The sequence below is a fragment of the Rhinoraja longicauda genome, chromosome 12 (genome assembly GCF_053455715.1).
Source record: "Rhinoraja longicauda isolate Sanriku21f chromosome 12, sRhiLon1.1, whole genome shotgun sequence".
Lineage (NCBI taxonomy): Eukaryota > Metazoa > Chordata > Chondrichthyes > Rajiformes > Arhynchobatidae > Rhinoraja > Rhinoraja longicauda.
Genome location: NC_135964.1, coordinates 8,526,970 through 8,539,715, shown reverse-complemented (window position 1 = coordinate 8,539,715; position 12,746 = coordinate 8,526,970). Strand labels below are relative to the sequence as shown.

Below are 12,746 nucleotides of genomic sequence, written 5' to 3'. Positions count from 1 at the left end.
ATCTGAATGCTTTCAAGAGAGAGCTAGATAGAGCTCTTAATGATAGCGGAGTCAGGGGGTATGGGGAGAGGGCAGGAATGGGGTATTGATTGTGGATGATCAGCCATTGAATGGTGGTGCTAGCTTGAAGGGCCGAATGGCATACTCCTGCACCTATTGTCTATTGTCAAACTGACTATCTAAAGCAAAATACAGAGAATAAGAATAAAGAACAGAAACTTACAAATATTCCATGCTGTCTCTCTTTGTCTTTACCTCCTTCACTTACTATTGATTCTATTCTTGTAATAATTCACTGTATTATGCTTTTAACAATTCACTGTATTAAAGTGTACCTGGGTACACGTGACAATAAACTTAAACAAAGCTAATAGCTCCAACCTCCGATAACTACCCATCCCACTCACCACCAATACATGCAAGCTGGCCCTCATGTCCAGTCAACTCCCCCAATGTCCCTGTACCAGGCTATTCTACCCCGTGGCCCTGAACACTGAATAGCACAAGAAAAGGCCCTTCAACCCTCAAGGTCTCCCGAACCTGATGCCAAGACCATCTCTTACCTACAGTACCTGCACAAGCTATATCCCTCCATTCCCTGCACGCCCAGGGCGGTCACAGTGGCGCAGCGGTAGAGTTGCTGCCTTACAGCGCTTGCAGCACCGGAGATCCGGGTTCGACCCCGACTACGGGCGCTGTCTGTACGGAGTTTGTACCTTCTCCCCGTGGCCGCCTGGGTTTTCTCCCAGATCTTTGTTTTCCTCTCACACTCCAAAGACGTTAATTGGCTTGGTGTATGTGTTAGTTGTCCCTGGAGTTTTAGATTTTTTAGATTTAGAGATACAGCGCAGAAACAGGCCCTTCGGCCCACCGGGTCCGCGCCGCCCAGCGATCCCCGCGCATTAACACTATCCTACACCCTCTAGGGACAATTTTTACATTTGCCCAGCCAATTAACCTACAAATCTGCACGTCTTTGGAGTGTGGGAGGAAACCGAAGATCTCGGAGAAAACCCACGCAGGTCACGGTGTGTCGGGTAGTGTAATTGTGCGGGGATCGCTGGTTGGTGAGGGCTCGGTGGGCTGGAGAGCCCGTTTCTGTGCTGTATCTCCAAATTAATCTAAACGTAAGCCTATCCAAAAGCCTCTTAAATGCCATTATCGTCTCTGCCTCAACCACCAATCCTGGCAGCACCTTCCAGGAACTCACCAGCCTCAGTGTGAGGCATTTGCCCTGCACATCTCGTTCAAACTTTGCCTCTCTCTCCTCAAACTACACCCTCTATTATTTGATTTTTCCACCCTGGGAAGCAGATTCTGACTGTCTATACTAGCTGTGCCTCTGATAATCTTATTTACTTCTCTCAGGTCTCCAGCAACCTCCAGCGTTCCAGAGAAAACAACCCAAATCTGTCCGACCACTCCCTGTTGCTAAAACCCCCTAATCCAGACATCATTCCGGTATACCTCCTCTGCACCTCTTCCCAAAACCTTCACATCCTTCCTGAAATGGGGCGACCAGAACTGCACACAATATCCCAAATGTGGCACAATCAATGTCCTATAAAAGCTGCATCATGATATCCTGACTCTTATTATCAGTGGCCTGACCTATGAAGGCAAGCATAGGTCACCCTGACCATAGGGGCTGGTTAGCTCAGTTAGTTAGAGCGTGGTGCTAATAATGCCAAGGTCGTGGGTTCAATCCCCATGCGGGCCACTGTTTTTGGGGTTAGGAGGGAGAGATAGATCAGCCATCATTGAATGGCAGAGTAGACGATGGGCCAAATGGCCTAATTCTGCTCCTATCACTTGTGATCTTACCATCTGCCTTCTTTACCTCTCTATCTACTTGTGTTGTCACTATGGACTTGGACCCAAGATCCCTCTGTCCATCAATGCTTTCACCGTCCGGCGCGGCCTTCAATAGGCCGCGGGATTTTCTCCGCCCGGCGGGGGCTTCAATGTCGGGAGCCACGACCGCCCCGACATGCAGCGGCAGCGTCTTCACCTGCCCCGGATCGCGGGGCTTGGGTCGGCCCACTGCGGACCTTTCACCGTCCGGCGCGGCCTGGAACGTGGCAACTTCAACAGCCTGACCGCGGGAGAAGACGGCAGGGGAAGAGAAAATACATTTTGTGCTTCCATCACAGTGAGGAGGGGACTGTAGGAGACTCACTGTGATGGATGTTTCTTTTTTTCGTGTTGTGTTGGTTTGTGATTGTGTGTGTTATTGTTTATTTTTATTGCTCTTATTGTTGGACTGTGGGTGACGAACTCTCGTCCAAAAGACTTGTTTTTTTTATGACAATAAAGGTTATTCTGATTCTGATTCTGATTCTGACAATCTGTCCCAGATCCTGAATTTTCCTCAGCTGCAGGGCCTTGGCTAACATGGACAATGGTCCATCCCGCTGTGACCTAATGGCTTTCAACAACCTGAAAGATTCCAGCCAATTTCTAGGCTTCAGAGCCACTCCCCACTGTGCTTTTCTCCCACTGCTACCAGACTGCACCCAGAGATCGCAACTCAACTCTACAAAACCACAGGCTTTCCGCTTTGTTGCATTAGAAACTCTGGGGTGAGTGTGATATCGTCTCTCTCTATCCCACAGCACAGTTTCAATAAGCTCTAGTCTAGACAGACACGGACAGCTGGAGTAACTCAGTGGGTCAGACAGCATCTCTGGAGAAAAGGAGTAGGTGGCGCTTCGGGTCGAGACCCCACTTCGGACTGAGAGTCAGGGGAAAGGGAAACGAGAGATTATAGACGGTGATGTGGAGAGATATAGAAGAAATGGATGAAAGATGTGCAAAAAAATAACGATGATAAAGGAACTAGGCCATTGTTAGCTGTGGCCTAGGTGAAAAGGAGTTACAGACAATGAGACTCAACAAGACCATTTTGAAGTTCGTACGACAGGGATGTGAGAGAGAGGGAATGCAAGAGCTACTTTGAAGAGAGTCATTAAGCTCTAACTGCGCTCAGCCAGTCAGGAGAAACCAATTTAAGGGTCTGTCCCACATAGGCGATTTTTTAGGCGACTGCCGGCGACCGTCATAGTCCTAGCAGGTCGCCGACAAACCGGCCCCTGGACCCCCCCCCCCCCCCACGACAATGTCTACCACAAGCTACAACAACCTACCACCTAGTCGACGTCAAGCTACGGCAAAGCTACCGACAACCGGCGACCCAATCATCGCAAGTAGGACGTCCACCAACGATCGCACCTACGACAACCTACGACCACACAGGCGACAACCTATGACCACAAAGACGACAACCTACATCCACCCGCAACAAGCTACGACAAGCTACGACCCTGTTGGCGACAACTGAAGACAATTCACGTCATTTTGGCCTCCAGTTTTGACGCCGGTACCTGTCGCCGGTTGACGTAGGTTGACGTAGGTAGTCGCCAATGGAATTCACCGAAGTCAGCACCGGCGACAACCTACGTCACCTGGCCACAACCTGGCCACAACCTACAACAGCACCTACTTCATACAGGTGACACCCTGGCGACCGTGTGGCGACAGCCTAGTCGCCTGTCGAAGGTATTTATTTCACAAAATGCTGGAGTAACTCAGCAGGTCAGGCAGCATCTCAGGAGAGAAGGAATGGGTGACGTTTCGGGTTGAGACCCTTCTACACAGCCTAGTCGCCTGTAGTCGCCTAAAAAAATGCCTAAGTGGGACCGGGGCTTAATGCAATTTAAGTGACTCTTATTTAACTAATAAATCCCCAATGGCCTGGTAGTAATTATTGGGCTTCAATGTCAATATGGAAGTGGTTTATAGGAATGTGTTCCAGGTGCAAAAAGGAACCTGAAGCATGGAAGCGTTGCTCCGTGTGAGATGAGGCCACGCACATCTTTTAAAGATGGAGCAACGTGCGAGTGCGCGAGGGCATGCTAATCTTCTCTGAATCGTTCCAGTTTCAATGTACACACTGCTGAAGCAACCTGACACAATAAGCTCGCGTTTCCTCTTGTGCAGTCGAGCGAAAGTGTTTCTGTAGGAAGAGACGTAACTGAGAGGTCTGGCGGCAACAGATTATATCTAATCAAACGTAGAAATGCTTCCGGAAGGAAGGACACTTTTAACATTAAACCAGTCTTCACACAGTGTCAAACAGTTCAGCAAAGAACTTCTACTGGATGGGCAGCGTACAGTTGAACGAACAGCTTCATGTGGGGAATCTTTGAGGACAGTCACACTGTATGAAAGTTGGCTCTTCCACCCATCACACCGACCATCAAGTACCCAACACCAATTTCATTTAATGGATACAAAATGCTGGAGTAACTCAGCGGCTCTGGAGAGAAATGGGTGATGTTTCGGGTCGAGAAACTTCTTCAGGCCCTTCTACAGTCTGTCTGAAGAAGGGTCTTGACCTGAAACGTCACCCATTCCTTCTCTCCAGAGATGCTGCCCGTCCCGCTGAGTTACTCCAGCGTGTTGTGTCTACCTTTGGTGTAAACCAGCACCTGCAGTTCCTTCCTACACATTTCATTTTTCCAGTTGTGTGATCCCTACCTTACCAATCCTCCCACGTTCGCATCCACTGGCCATTGATCCACCAACCAGTACGCCTTTAGAATGTGGGAGAGTGTGAGGAGACTGTCAGGGTGAATGTGCGAAGGCCAGAGTGCAGATCAAAGGCAGCTGTGTGAATCTGTGGGCACCATGACCCGCTGTGCCACCGCGTTGCCCTGCATATCGACGCACAGTTACCCAACTAACTGTGGTGGCACGGTGGCCCAACGGTAGAGTTGCTGCCTCACAGCGTCAGAGACCCGGGTTCCATCCCGACTATGGGTGCTGCCTATACGGACCTTGTACGGTCTCCCCTTGACCGCGCCGGTTTCTCCGGGATCGCCAGTTCCCGCCCACACTCAAAATGCGTACAGGTTTGTATGCTAATTGGCTTGGTATAAATGTAAATTGCCCCTAATGTGTGTAGGATATTGTCAGTGTGCGGGGATCACTGATCGGTGCGAACCTGGTGGGCTGAAGGGCCTGTTTCTGCGCTGTATCTCTGAACTAAACTAAATTGTGGGATCATTGGCAGAGGGCAGGGAAATGGCATAAACCTTGGCAACTCTCCAAATTGCATATGTCCATGTAGTTAGTCTCTGATGTCCAGGTATCTTCCGTCAGTTGGCAATGACCAGCTTGTTGTGCCTATTTTCGGATTAAACCAGCATCAGCAGCTCCTTCCTACACAGAACAAGTTAACATGTCACCCAATGTGCTGGAGGAGATCAGAGAAAAATGACTGCTCATAGTTTTCTATGTCTCCAACTCACCCATCAGCTCTGGACCCTTACTGAGCTGCTGGGGTTCGGCAAGTGTGTGGCCCCGTGGTGAACAGCCTGCCACCCCATCTGTGAAGGAGACAGAAATACTGGTCTGGATGTCTCAGCTTGACGCAGGTTTCAGTTCAGTTCAAGATTGAACCTGAGTCAGTTTAGTTTAGTGTCCCGTGTACCGTGGTGCAGTGAAAAGCTTTTGTTGCGTGCTATCCAGTCAGGGGAAAGACAATGCATGATTACAATCGAGCCATTTACAGTGTACAGATACATGATAAGAGAACAACGTTTAGTGCAAGGAAAAGCCAGCAACGTCCGGTCAAGGATAGTCCGAGGGTCACCAAAAAGGTAGACAGTAGTTCAGCACTGCTCTCTGGTTGTGGTACGATGATTCAGTTGCCTGATAACTGTTGGGAAGAAACTGTCCCTGAATCTGGAGGTGTCCCTTTGCCTGATGGGAGAGGGGAGAAGAGGGTGTGGCCAGGGTGCGACTCGTCCTTGATTAGGCTGCTGGCCTTGCCGAGGCAGCGTGAAGTTTAATTGATTTTTCCAACGTGTGGGCGATCCGGGAATTCACCCGACAAAGTGGTGAAGGTGAAGGGGAAATGATTTAATAGGAATCTAAGGGGTACCTTTTTCACACAAAGGGTGCAGGGTGTATGGAACAAGCTGCCAGAGTAGTTGAGGCAGGGGTGATCCCAATGTTTAAGAAACAGTTAGACAGGTACACTGATGGGACAGGTCTGGATGGATATGGACCAAACACTGGCAGATGGGACTAGTGTAGCTGGCCGGTGTGGGTAAGTTGGGCCGAAGGGCCTGTCTCCACACCGTATCACTCTGTGACTCTACGAGTGGCATGCCAGATGGTAGTGTCCTGGACTGGGAGCTGGGGTGGAGGGGTGGAGGGGAGGTAGAATGGCAGGGTACTAGGTGCTCATTACAATAATGCAGAGAAGGCCGTGGGGAAGTTAACAATGGTGGTACAGTGGTTAGCTGCTGCACAGCTCCAGCAACCCAGGTTCAGTCCTGAGCTTTGGTGCTATCTGTTTGCAATTTCTCTGCCTGACCACCTAGGTTGCTGGGTTAATCGGCCACTATTACTTGCCCAGGTGTGGGGGAGTTGATGCAGGGCCGTCTTAACGCATGGGCATGATGGGCACTTGCCCGGGGGCCCACGAGCATAGGGGCCCCATGCTGATCTGTGTATGTTAAGTGACTTGCAATAAATAAATACTACTTTAAAAATGTAGGTTCAATAAGTGCTTTTTTCGCAACATTTTCGCTCCCTAAGTGCTTCTCACAGCGATCTGTAAGTGCTTTTCGCAACAATGTAGCACCCTAAGTCCATCGCTAAGTGCTTTTCGGTAAGTGCTTTTCGCCGGCACGACAGGGGGGGGGCTGGTAGGGAAAGGGGGGTGGGAGAGAGTAACGGTAGGGGCCCCAGTACACTGCTTTGCCCGGGGGCCCATAATGCTGTAAAAACGGCCCTGAGTTGATGGGAATGTGGGGAGGATTATGTGTGATTAGTGCAAGTAGCTGTATGATGGGAAATGCCAACTCGACAGGTGGAAGAGCCTAATTCCATTCTGTATGATTTGATGACTTCAGAATTGTCCCAGCTATACTAGTCCCACCTGCCTGCGCTTGGACCATATCCCTGGAAGGATATGAGTTGTCTCGTCTAGGTGGACAATATCTTATTAAGACACAGAAAGAAGAGTCATTGCTGACCTGCAGACCAGAAGTTAAGTTCTTGAACAAACGTATTTGAGATGGCCGATCCTTTTGTGGTACAAGACGAAGATGATTTTCATCATTGACGTTGGCCATCTTGTGATGTGATTGAATGGTGGAGTAGGTTCGATGGGCCGAATGGCTTATTTCTACTCCTATAACCTGTGAACTTGTGACTTCCAAGGTATGAAGTAAGGTCATGCCTCTAGTTTTCCACTCTCCTGAGTTTCAGTCCGAAGAAGGGTCTCGACTCGAAACGTCACCTTCTCTCCAGGGATGCTGCCCAACCTGCTGAGTTTTTAACGTCTATCTTCGGTGTGAACCAGCATCTGCAGTTCCTTCCTATTGATATGAAGTAACGTCCATGTTTCTCAGGGGTTCATTCTAAAGCTTTAATGGTGGATGGCAGTGTTGTGCATGGGAACAGGTTACTAGAAGATTTTATTTTATGTGAGTTAGGTGTAAGTCTCATTTTTGCACATACTGCGCTGAAAGAGTGAGCAATACCTTGGAGCCCTGCCTCTGAACTTGCACATGCACTAGATTGGTTGCTGCCTCTACTAATCTCATTTATCAGCACTTGGCCACGAGCCTATTATCTCTGCTGTGGTCAAAGTAAGGTCCACCTAGGCCTAATCGATCTCCCGGTTGCTCAACACTTTAACTCCCCCTCCCATTCCCACACTGACCTTTCTGTCCTGGGCCTCCTCCACTGTCAGAGTGAGGCCCAACGCAAATTGGAGGAACAGCACCTTGTTTTTCGCTTGGACAGCTCACACCCCAGCGGTATGAACATTGATTTCTCTAACTTCAAGTAACCTTTGCTTTCCCTCTCTCTCCATCCGTCCCCCACCCTTGTTCTCTGACTAGTTTCAAGTCAAGTTTATTTGTCACGTACACATAAATGTGCAGTTGTGGCGGATCAGGCCACTCCTTGGGTCAGCCCCCTCGTTACGTGACGGACAGGCGTAAGGGGTTAAAAGCCAGCCCGTGGGGAGGCGTGGCTCATCCCTAGGTGGACTACGCTGTGAGCAGGAGCTCACAGCCTAATAAAGAACCTTACCTTAAACTGCCTGGCGTCTTGCCTTTTCTCTGGCCTCCGCCAGGCCACTACATTGGTGACCCCGACATACATCACGCGTCGTGATGTCGCGCAATAATGCGCAACCCGGTCCTGCCGACCTCGATGCCGTCTCCCTCAAACTCCCGACCCTATGGACCGAAGAGCCTGAGGTCTGGTTCCAGCAGGCAGAGGCACAGTTTGCTGTGCGAGGGGTGACCGTTGACCTAACAAAGTATTTCTATGTCGTCGGCGCCCTGGACCAGGAGACAGCAAGGCGAATAAAACCCTACCTAAACGACCCCCCCGCGGCTAACAAATATGCGGGCCTCAAAGAACTCCTTATCAGGAGGTTCGGCCTCAGCGACGCCGAGAGGGCAACTCGAATTATGAGCAAGGGGGGAACCTTACCTAAAACTGCCTGGCATCTTGCCTTTTCTCTGGCCTCCGCCAGGCCACTACACAGTGAAATGAAAGATTACCCACAGTCCAACAACAAGAGCAATAAAAATAAGCAATAACACACGCAATCAAACAAAAAGAAACATCCATCACGGTGAGTCTCTCCAGTCACCTCCTCACTGTGATGGAAGGCCAGAATGTCTTTTCTCTTCCCCTGCCGTCTTCTCCCGCGGTCAGGCTGTTGAAATGACCACGTTCCAGGCCGCGCCGGACGGTGAAAGGTCCGCAGCGGGCCGACCCAAGTCCCGCAATCCGGGGCGGGTGAAGACGCCACCGCTACCGCTGCCGCTGCCACTGCACGTCGGAGCGGTCGTGGCTCCCGACATTGAAGCCCCCGCCGGTCAGAGAAAATCCCGTGGCCTATTTCAGTCTGCGCCGGACGGTGAAAGGTCCGCAGCGGGCCGACCCAAGCCCCGCGATCTGGGACGGGTGAACACGCTGCCGCTGCCGCTGCCGGAGGTCCCGATGTCGGCCCCCACCCAGGGGGCTGCGAGCTTCCGACGTCCCCACGGCTGGAGCCTCCACAGGCGAGTCCCAGCTGGAGGCCGCCAGCTCCAGGTGCATGGCCGGTGGTAGGCCGCAGCGGGAACGGAGACACCACCCAGAACAAAGGGTCGCATTTCACTGTCCTCCTGGTTAATTTTGCTTTGTTGTCATATTCCCCTCAGCTAACAATGAACCGTTGTACGATTCCTTGATCATCGTCTGTCCCACTGAGTTTATCTATCTTTAATGCTTGTTTAAGTTGTACCTGGATATCCCTGTTCTTACAAACTATGCTCTGCCTAATGAAGGCAAGCACCATGAATGCAGTGTGCACCATCCTGTCAATGCTGTCGATTTAGAGATCTTTGGGCTTGTACACTGAGGTCCCTCAGTTTCTTAATACACCCTCGGGCTTTCCCAATGCATCGCCACACATTTATCAGGATCAAATTTAATCTGCTATTGCTCGGCCCAATTTACTGCTCTGCTGATCAATGTCATTCTGCAGCCAAAGTCCACACGCCTCACTATTTACAGCACATCGTTCTTGTGTCATCTGCCGACTTACTAATCATACCTCCTACATTCACACCGAAGTTGTGAATGTTTATAATAATCGGCAGGGGTTCCAGCACCAGTCTCCGAGGTGCGCCACCGGTCACTGGTTTCCCACCACAAAAGCAACTCTCCACCATTACTCTCTGCCTTCTATTAGTCAAGTGTGGAGAGTGTTTTATGGTCATTGGTCCCAGAACGAACAATGAAATTCTTACTTGCAGCAGCACAACAGAATATGTAAACATAGCACACTGTAAACAACATACTCACATATACACATATAAACGTACACAATACAATACACACACACATATCATACAGCCGGAAACAGGCCTTTTCGGCCCACCAAGTCCGTGCCGCCCAGCGATCCCCGCACATTAACACTATCCTACACCCACTAGGGACAATTTTTACATTTACCCAGCCAATTAACCTACATACCTGTACGTCTTTGGAGTGTGGGAGGAAACCGAAGATCTCGGAGAAAACCCACGCAGGTCACGGGGAGAACGTACAAACTCCTTACAGTGCAGCACCCGTAGTCAGGATCGAACCTGAGTCTCCGGCGCTGCATTCGCTGTAAAGCAGCAACTCTACCGCTGCGCTACAATATATCTTTATTGTCATTGTACAGGGGTACAACGAGATTGGGAATGCGCCTCCCATACGATGCAATAAATTAATTAGCTAGTCAGTATTAATTTAAACAACCCAATGAAACAAATTAGAACAGTTTTAAAACAGAATAAAGTGCAAGTAGGTCTGTGCCGGTTCACTGTGTGATGTGACCATCCTGCTGAAGGTTCATAGCAGCTATGGCCCTGGGGATGAAGCTGTTCCTGAGTCTGGAGGTGCGGGCGTAGAAGGCCTTGTATCGTCTGCCCGATGGTAGAAGTTCGAACAGACTGTTGCAGGGGTGTGAAGAGTCTTTGTGGATGCTGGTGGCTTTTCTGCGGCATCGTGTGCCTCACACACACACATACACACACATACACAATAGACAATAGGCAATAGGTGCAGGAGGAGGCCATTTGGCCCTTTAAGCCAGCACCGCCATTCAATGTGATCATGGCTGATCATTCTCAATCAGTACCCCGTTCCTGCCTTCTCCCCATACCCCCTGACTCCGCTACCCTTAAGAGCTCTATCTAGCTCTCTCTTGAATGCATTCAGAGAATTGGCCTCCACTGCCTTCTGAGACAGTGAACACACACACACATACACACACTTCAGAGTTCAAGGTCCATTCCAGGGACACGTGCACAACACACACACACACATATATACTGTATATATATATGTGTGTGTGTGTGTGTGTGTGTGTGTGTGTACGTATATATGTACGTATATGTACGTGATGCACATATATATATATATATACTGTATATATATATATATATATATATATACTGTTTGTATGTGTGTGTATATATATATATATATATGCATATATATATATATGTGTGTGTGTGTGTGTGTGTGTGTGTGTGTGTATACATGTACATATATTATCATTCGATTTGCCTACCATCAACAGTTCAACAGTTCAACAGAGCTTTATTTGTCATTCGGTACCAAGGTACCGAACGAAACTACATAGCAGTCACACACAAAAAAGAACACATGTGGGTTTTTTGAGCAGAAGATTTTTATTCCTCTTTAAAATACAGCATGGATTCTCTAAACGTTTCTAGCTGGCTGCACCACTGCAGTGATCTCTATTAGAGATAGGAATTCCACTGGTATGTGACCTCCATCACAATTGATCTTTGACCCCGAGAAATGGGTCAGCACGAGTGGGGAACAAAGGGCTGCCGGAGGCCCTGCCGTTCTGCTATTCCACCCCACAGAGAGCAATCCAGCCTTGCATGCAGGTCAAAGTAGTTTGGTTGTCTAGTGTGAATTGCCCCTATTCAATAGTTGATTCCAGTTTATCCTAAACTATGGACATTTAGGACAGTTCTGTGTTCCCAACTTGTACATTTTAGTTTTAAGTTCAAGGGATTCAAGAGTCAAGAACAATGAAATTCTTACTAGTTTCAGAGATACAGCGTGGAAACAGGCCTTTGGGCCCACCGAGTCCACACCGACCAGTAACCCCCGCACATTAACTCTACCCTTTAGGGACAATTTACACTGATACCAAGCCAATTAACCAACAAACCTGTACGCCTTTGGAGTGTGGGAGGAAACTGATGACACTCCAAAGATGAAGTGCTACTCATTGGACAGGCAGGGTGTTGATTTAATATCTTGTCAGAAGATATCACATCTGATAATGTAGCACTTCCTCAGCACTATAAAAGGGGAGCCAACTCAGATATTTGTGCACGTCCCTGGAATGAACCTTGAACTCTGAATTTTCTGACCATCAGGGCTTTTATCCTTGTCAACTGTTAAGTGTATGTATGCGCGTGCTAATGCATGTGAGTGTGCATGTGCGTGCATGCGCGTGTGTGTGTGTGTCCGTGTGCGTGTGTGTGTAGAGTACTTGTGCACATGTGTGCATGTGCATGTACGTGTGTATGTGTGCATGTGCATGGGTGTGTGTGCATGTGAAGAGTATGTGTGCGTGTGCTTGTGTGTCCATGTACGTGTGCCTTGCATGTGCTTGTGCCTTGCATGTGCTCGTGTGCATGTGAAGAGTATGTGTGCTTGTGCGTTTGCGTGTGTGTGTGTGTGTGCATGTGTACTTATTGATCAGCTGTTTGTGCATACCAGCTGTTATGTGGGCCCTTCACTTTAAGATTGATGAGGTTGATTCTACTTTAATGATGGTTCATTTAGCTATGTTGAAAGTGCGATGGTTCAGTTCAGTTGAGAGTGTTGGCTTCCCTGTAAAGACATGCACACTGGTTGCTCCATGTATCAACGCTCCACAGTACAGCTGTAAGAAGAATATACTACATGCAATGGTTCAGCTACCGTAGCACGGCAGTCCCGGCCCATTTCACTGAACAGAGTGGGTGGCGCAAGTAGTGCTGCTGCCACACAGCTGAAGTCTATCTTCGGTGCAAAGCAGCATTTGCAGCACATTTTTGCGTGATCCTGACCTTGGGAGCTGTCTGCGTGGAGTTTGAACATTCTCTCCGTGGTGCCAAGATTTTCTTCTGGGAGTTCTGGTGTAC

The 12,746-nt window shown here is 49.1% G+C and overlaps 1 non-coding gene across 1 annotated transcript; it reads left to right on the top strand.

Annotated features, from left to right (window-relative positions):
• Positions 1-1,646: 1,646 nt before the first annotated feature.
• On the top strand, positions 1,647-1,720 carry trnai-aau (transfer RNA isoleucine (anticodon AAU)). Its single transcript has one exon. It is a non-coding gene; the product is annotated as a tRNA-Ile (tRNA).
• Positions 1,721-12,746: the final 11,026 nt, after the last annotated feature.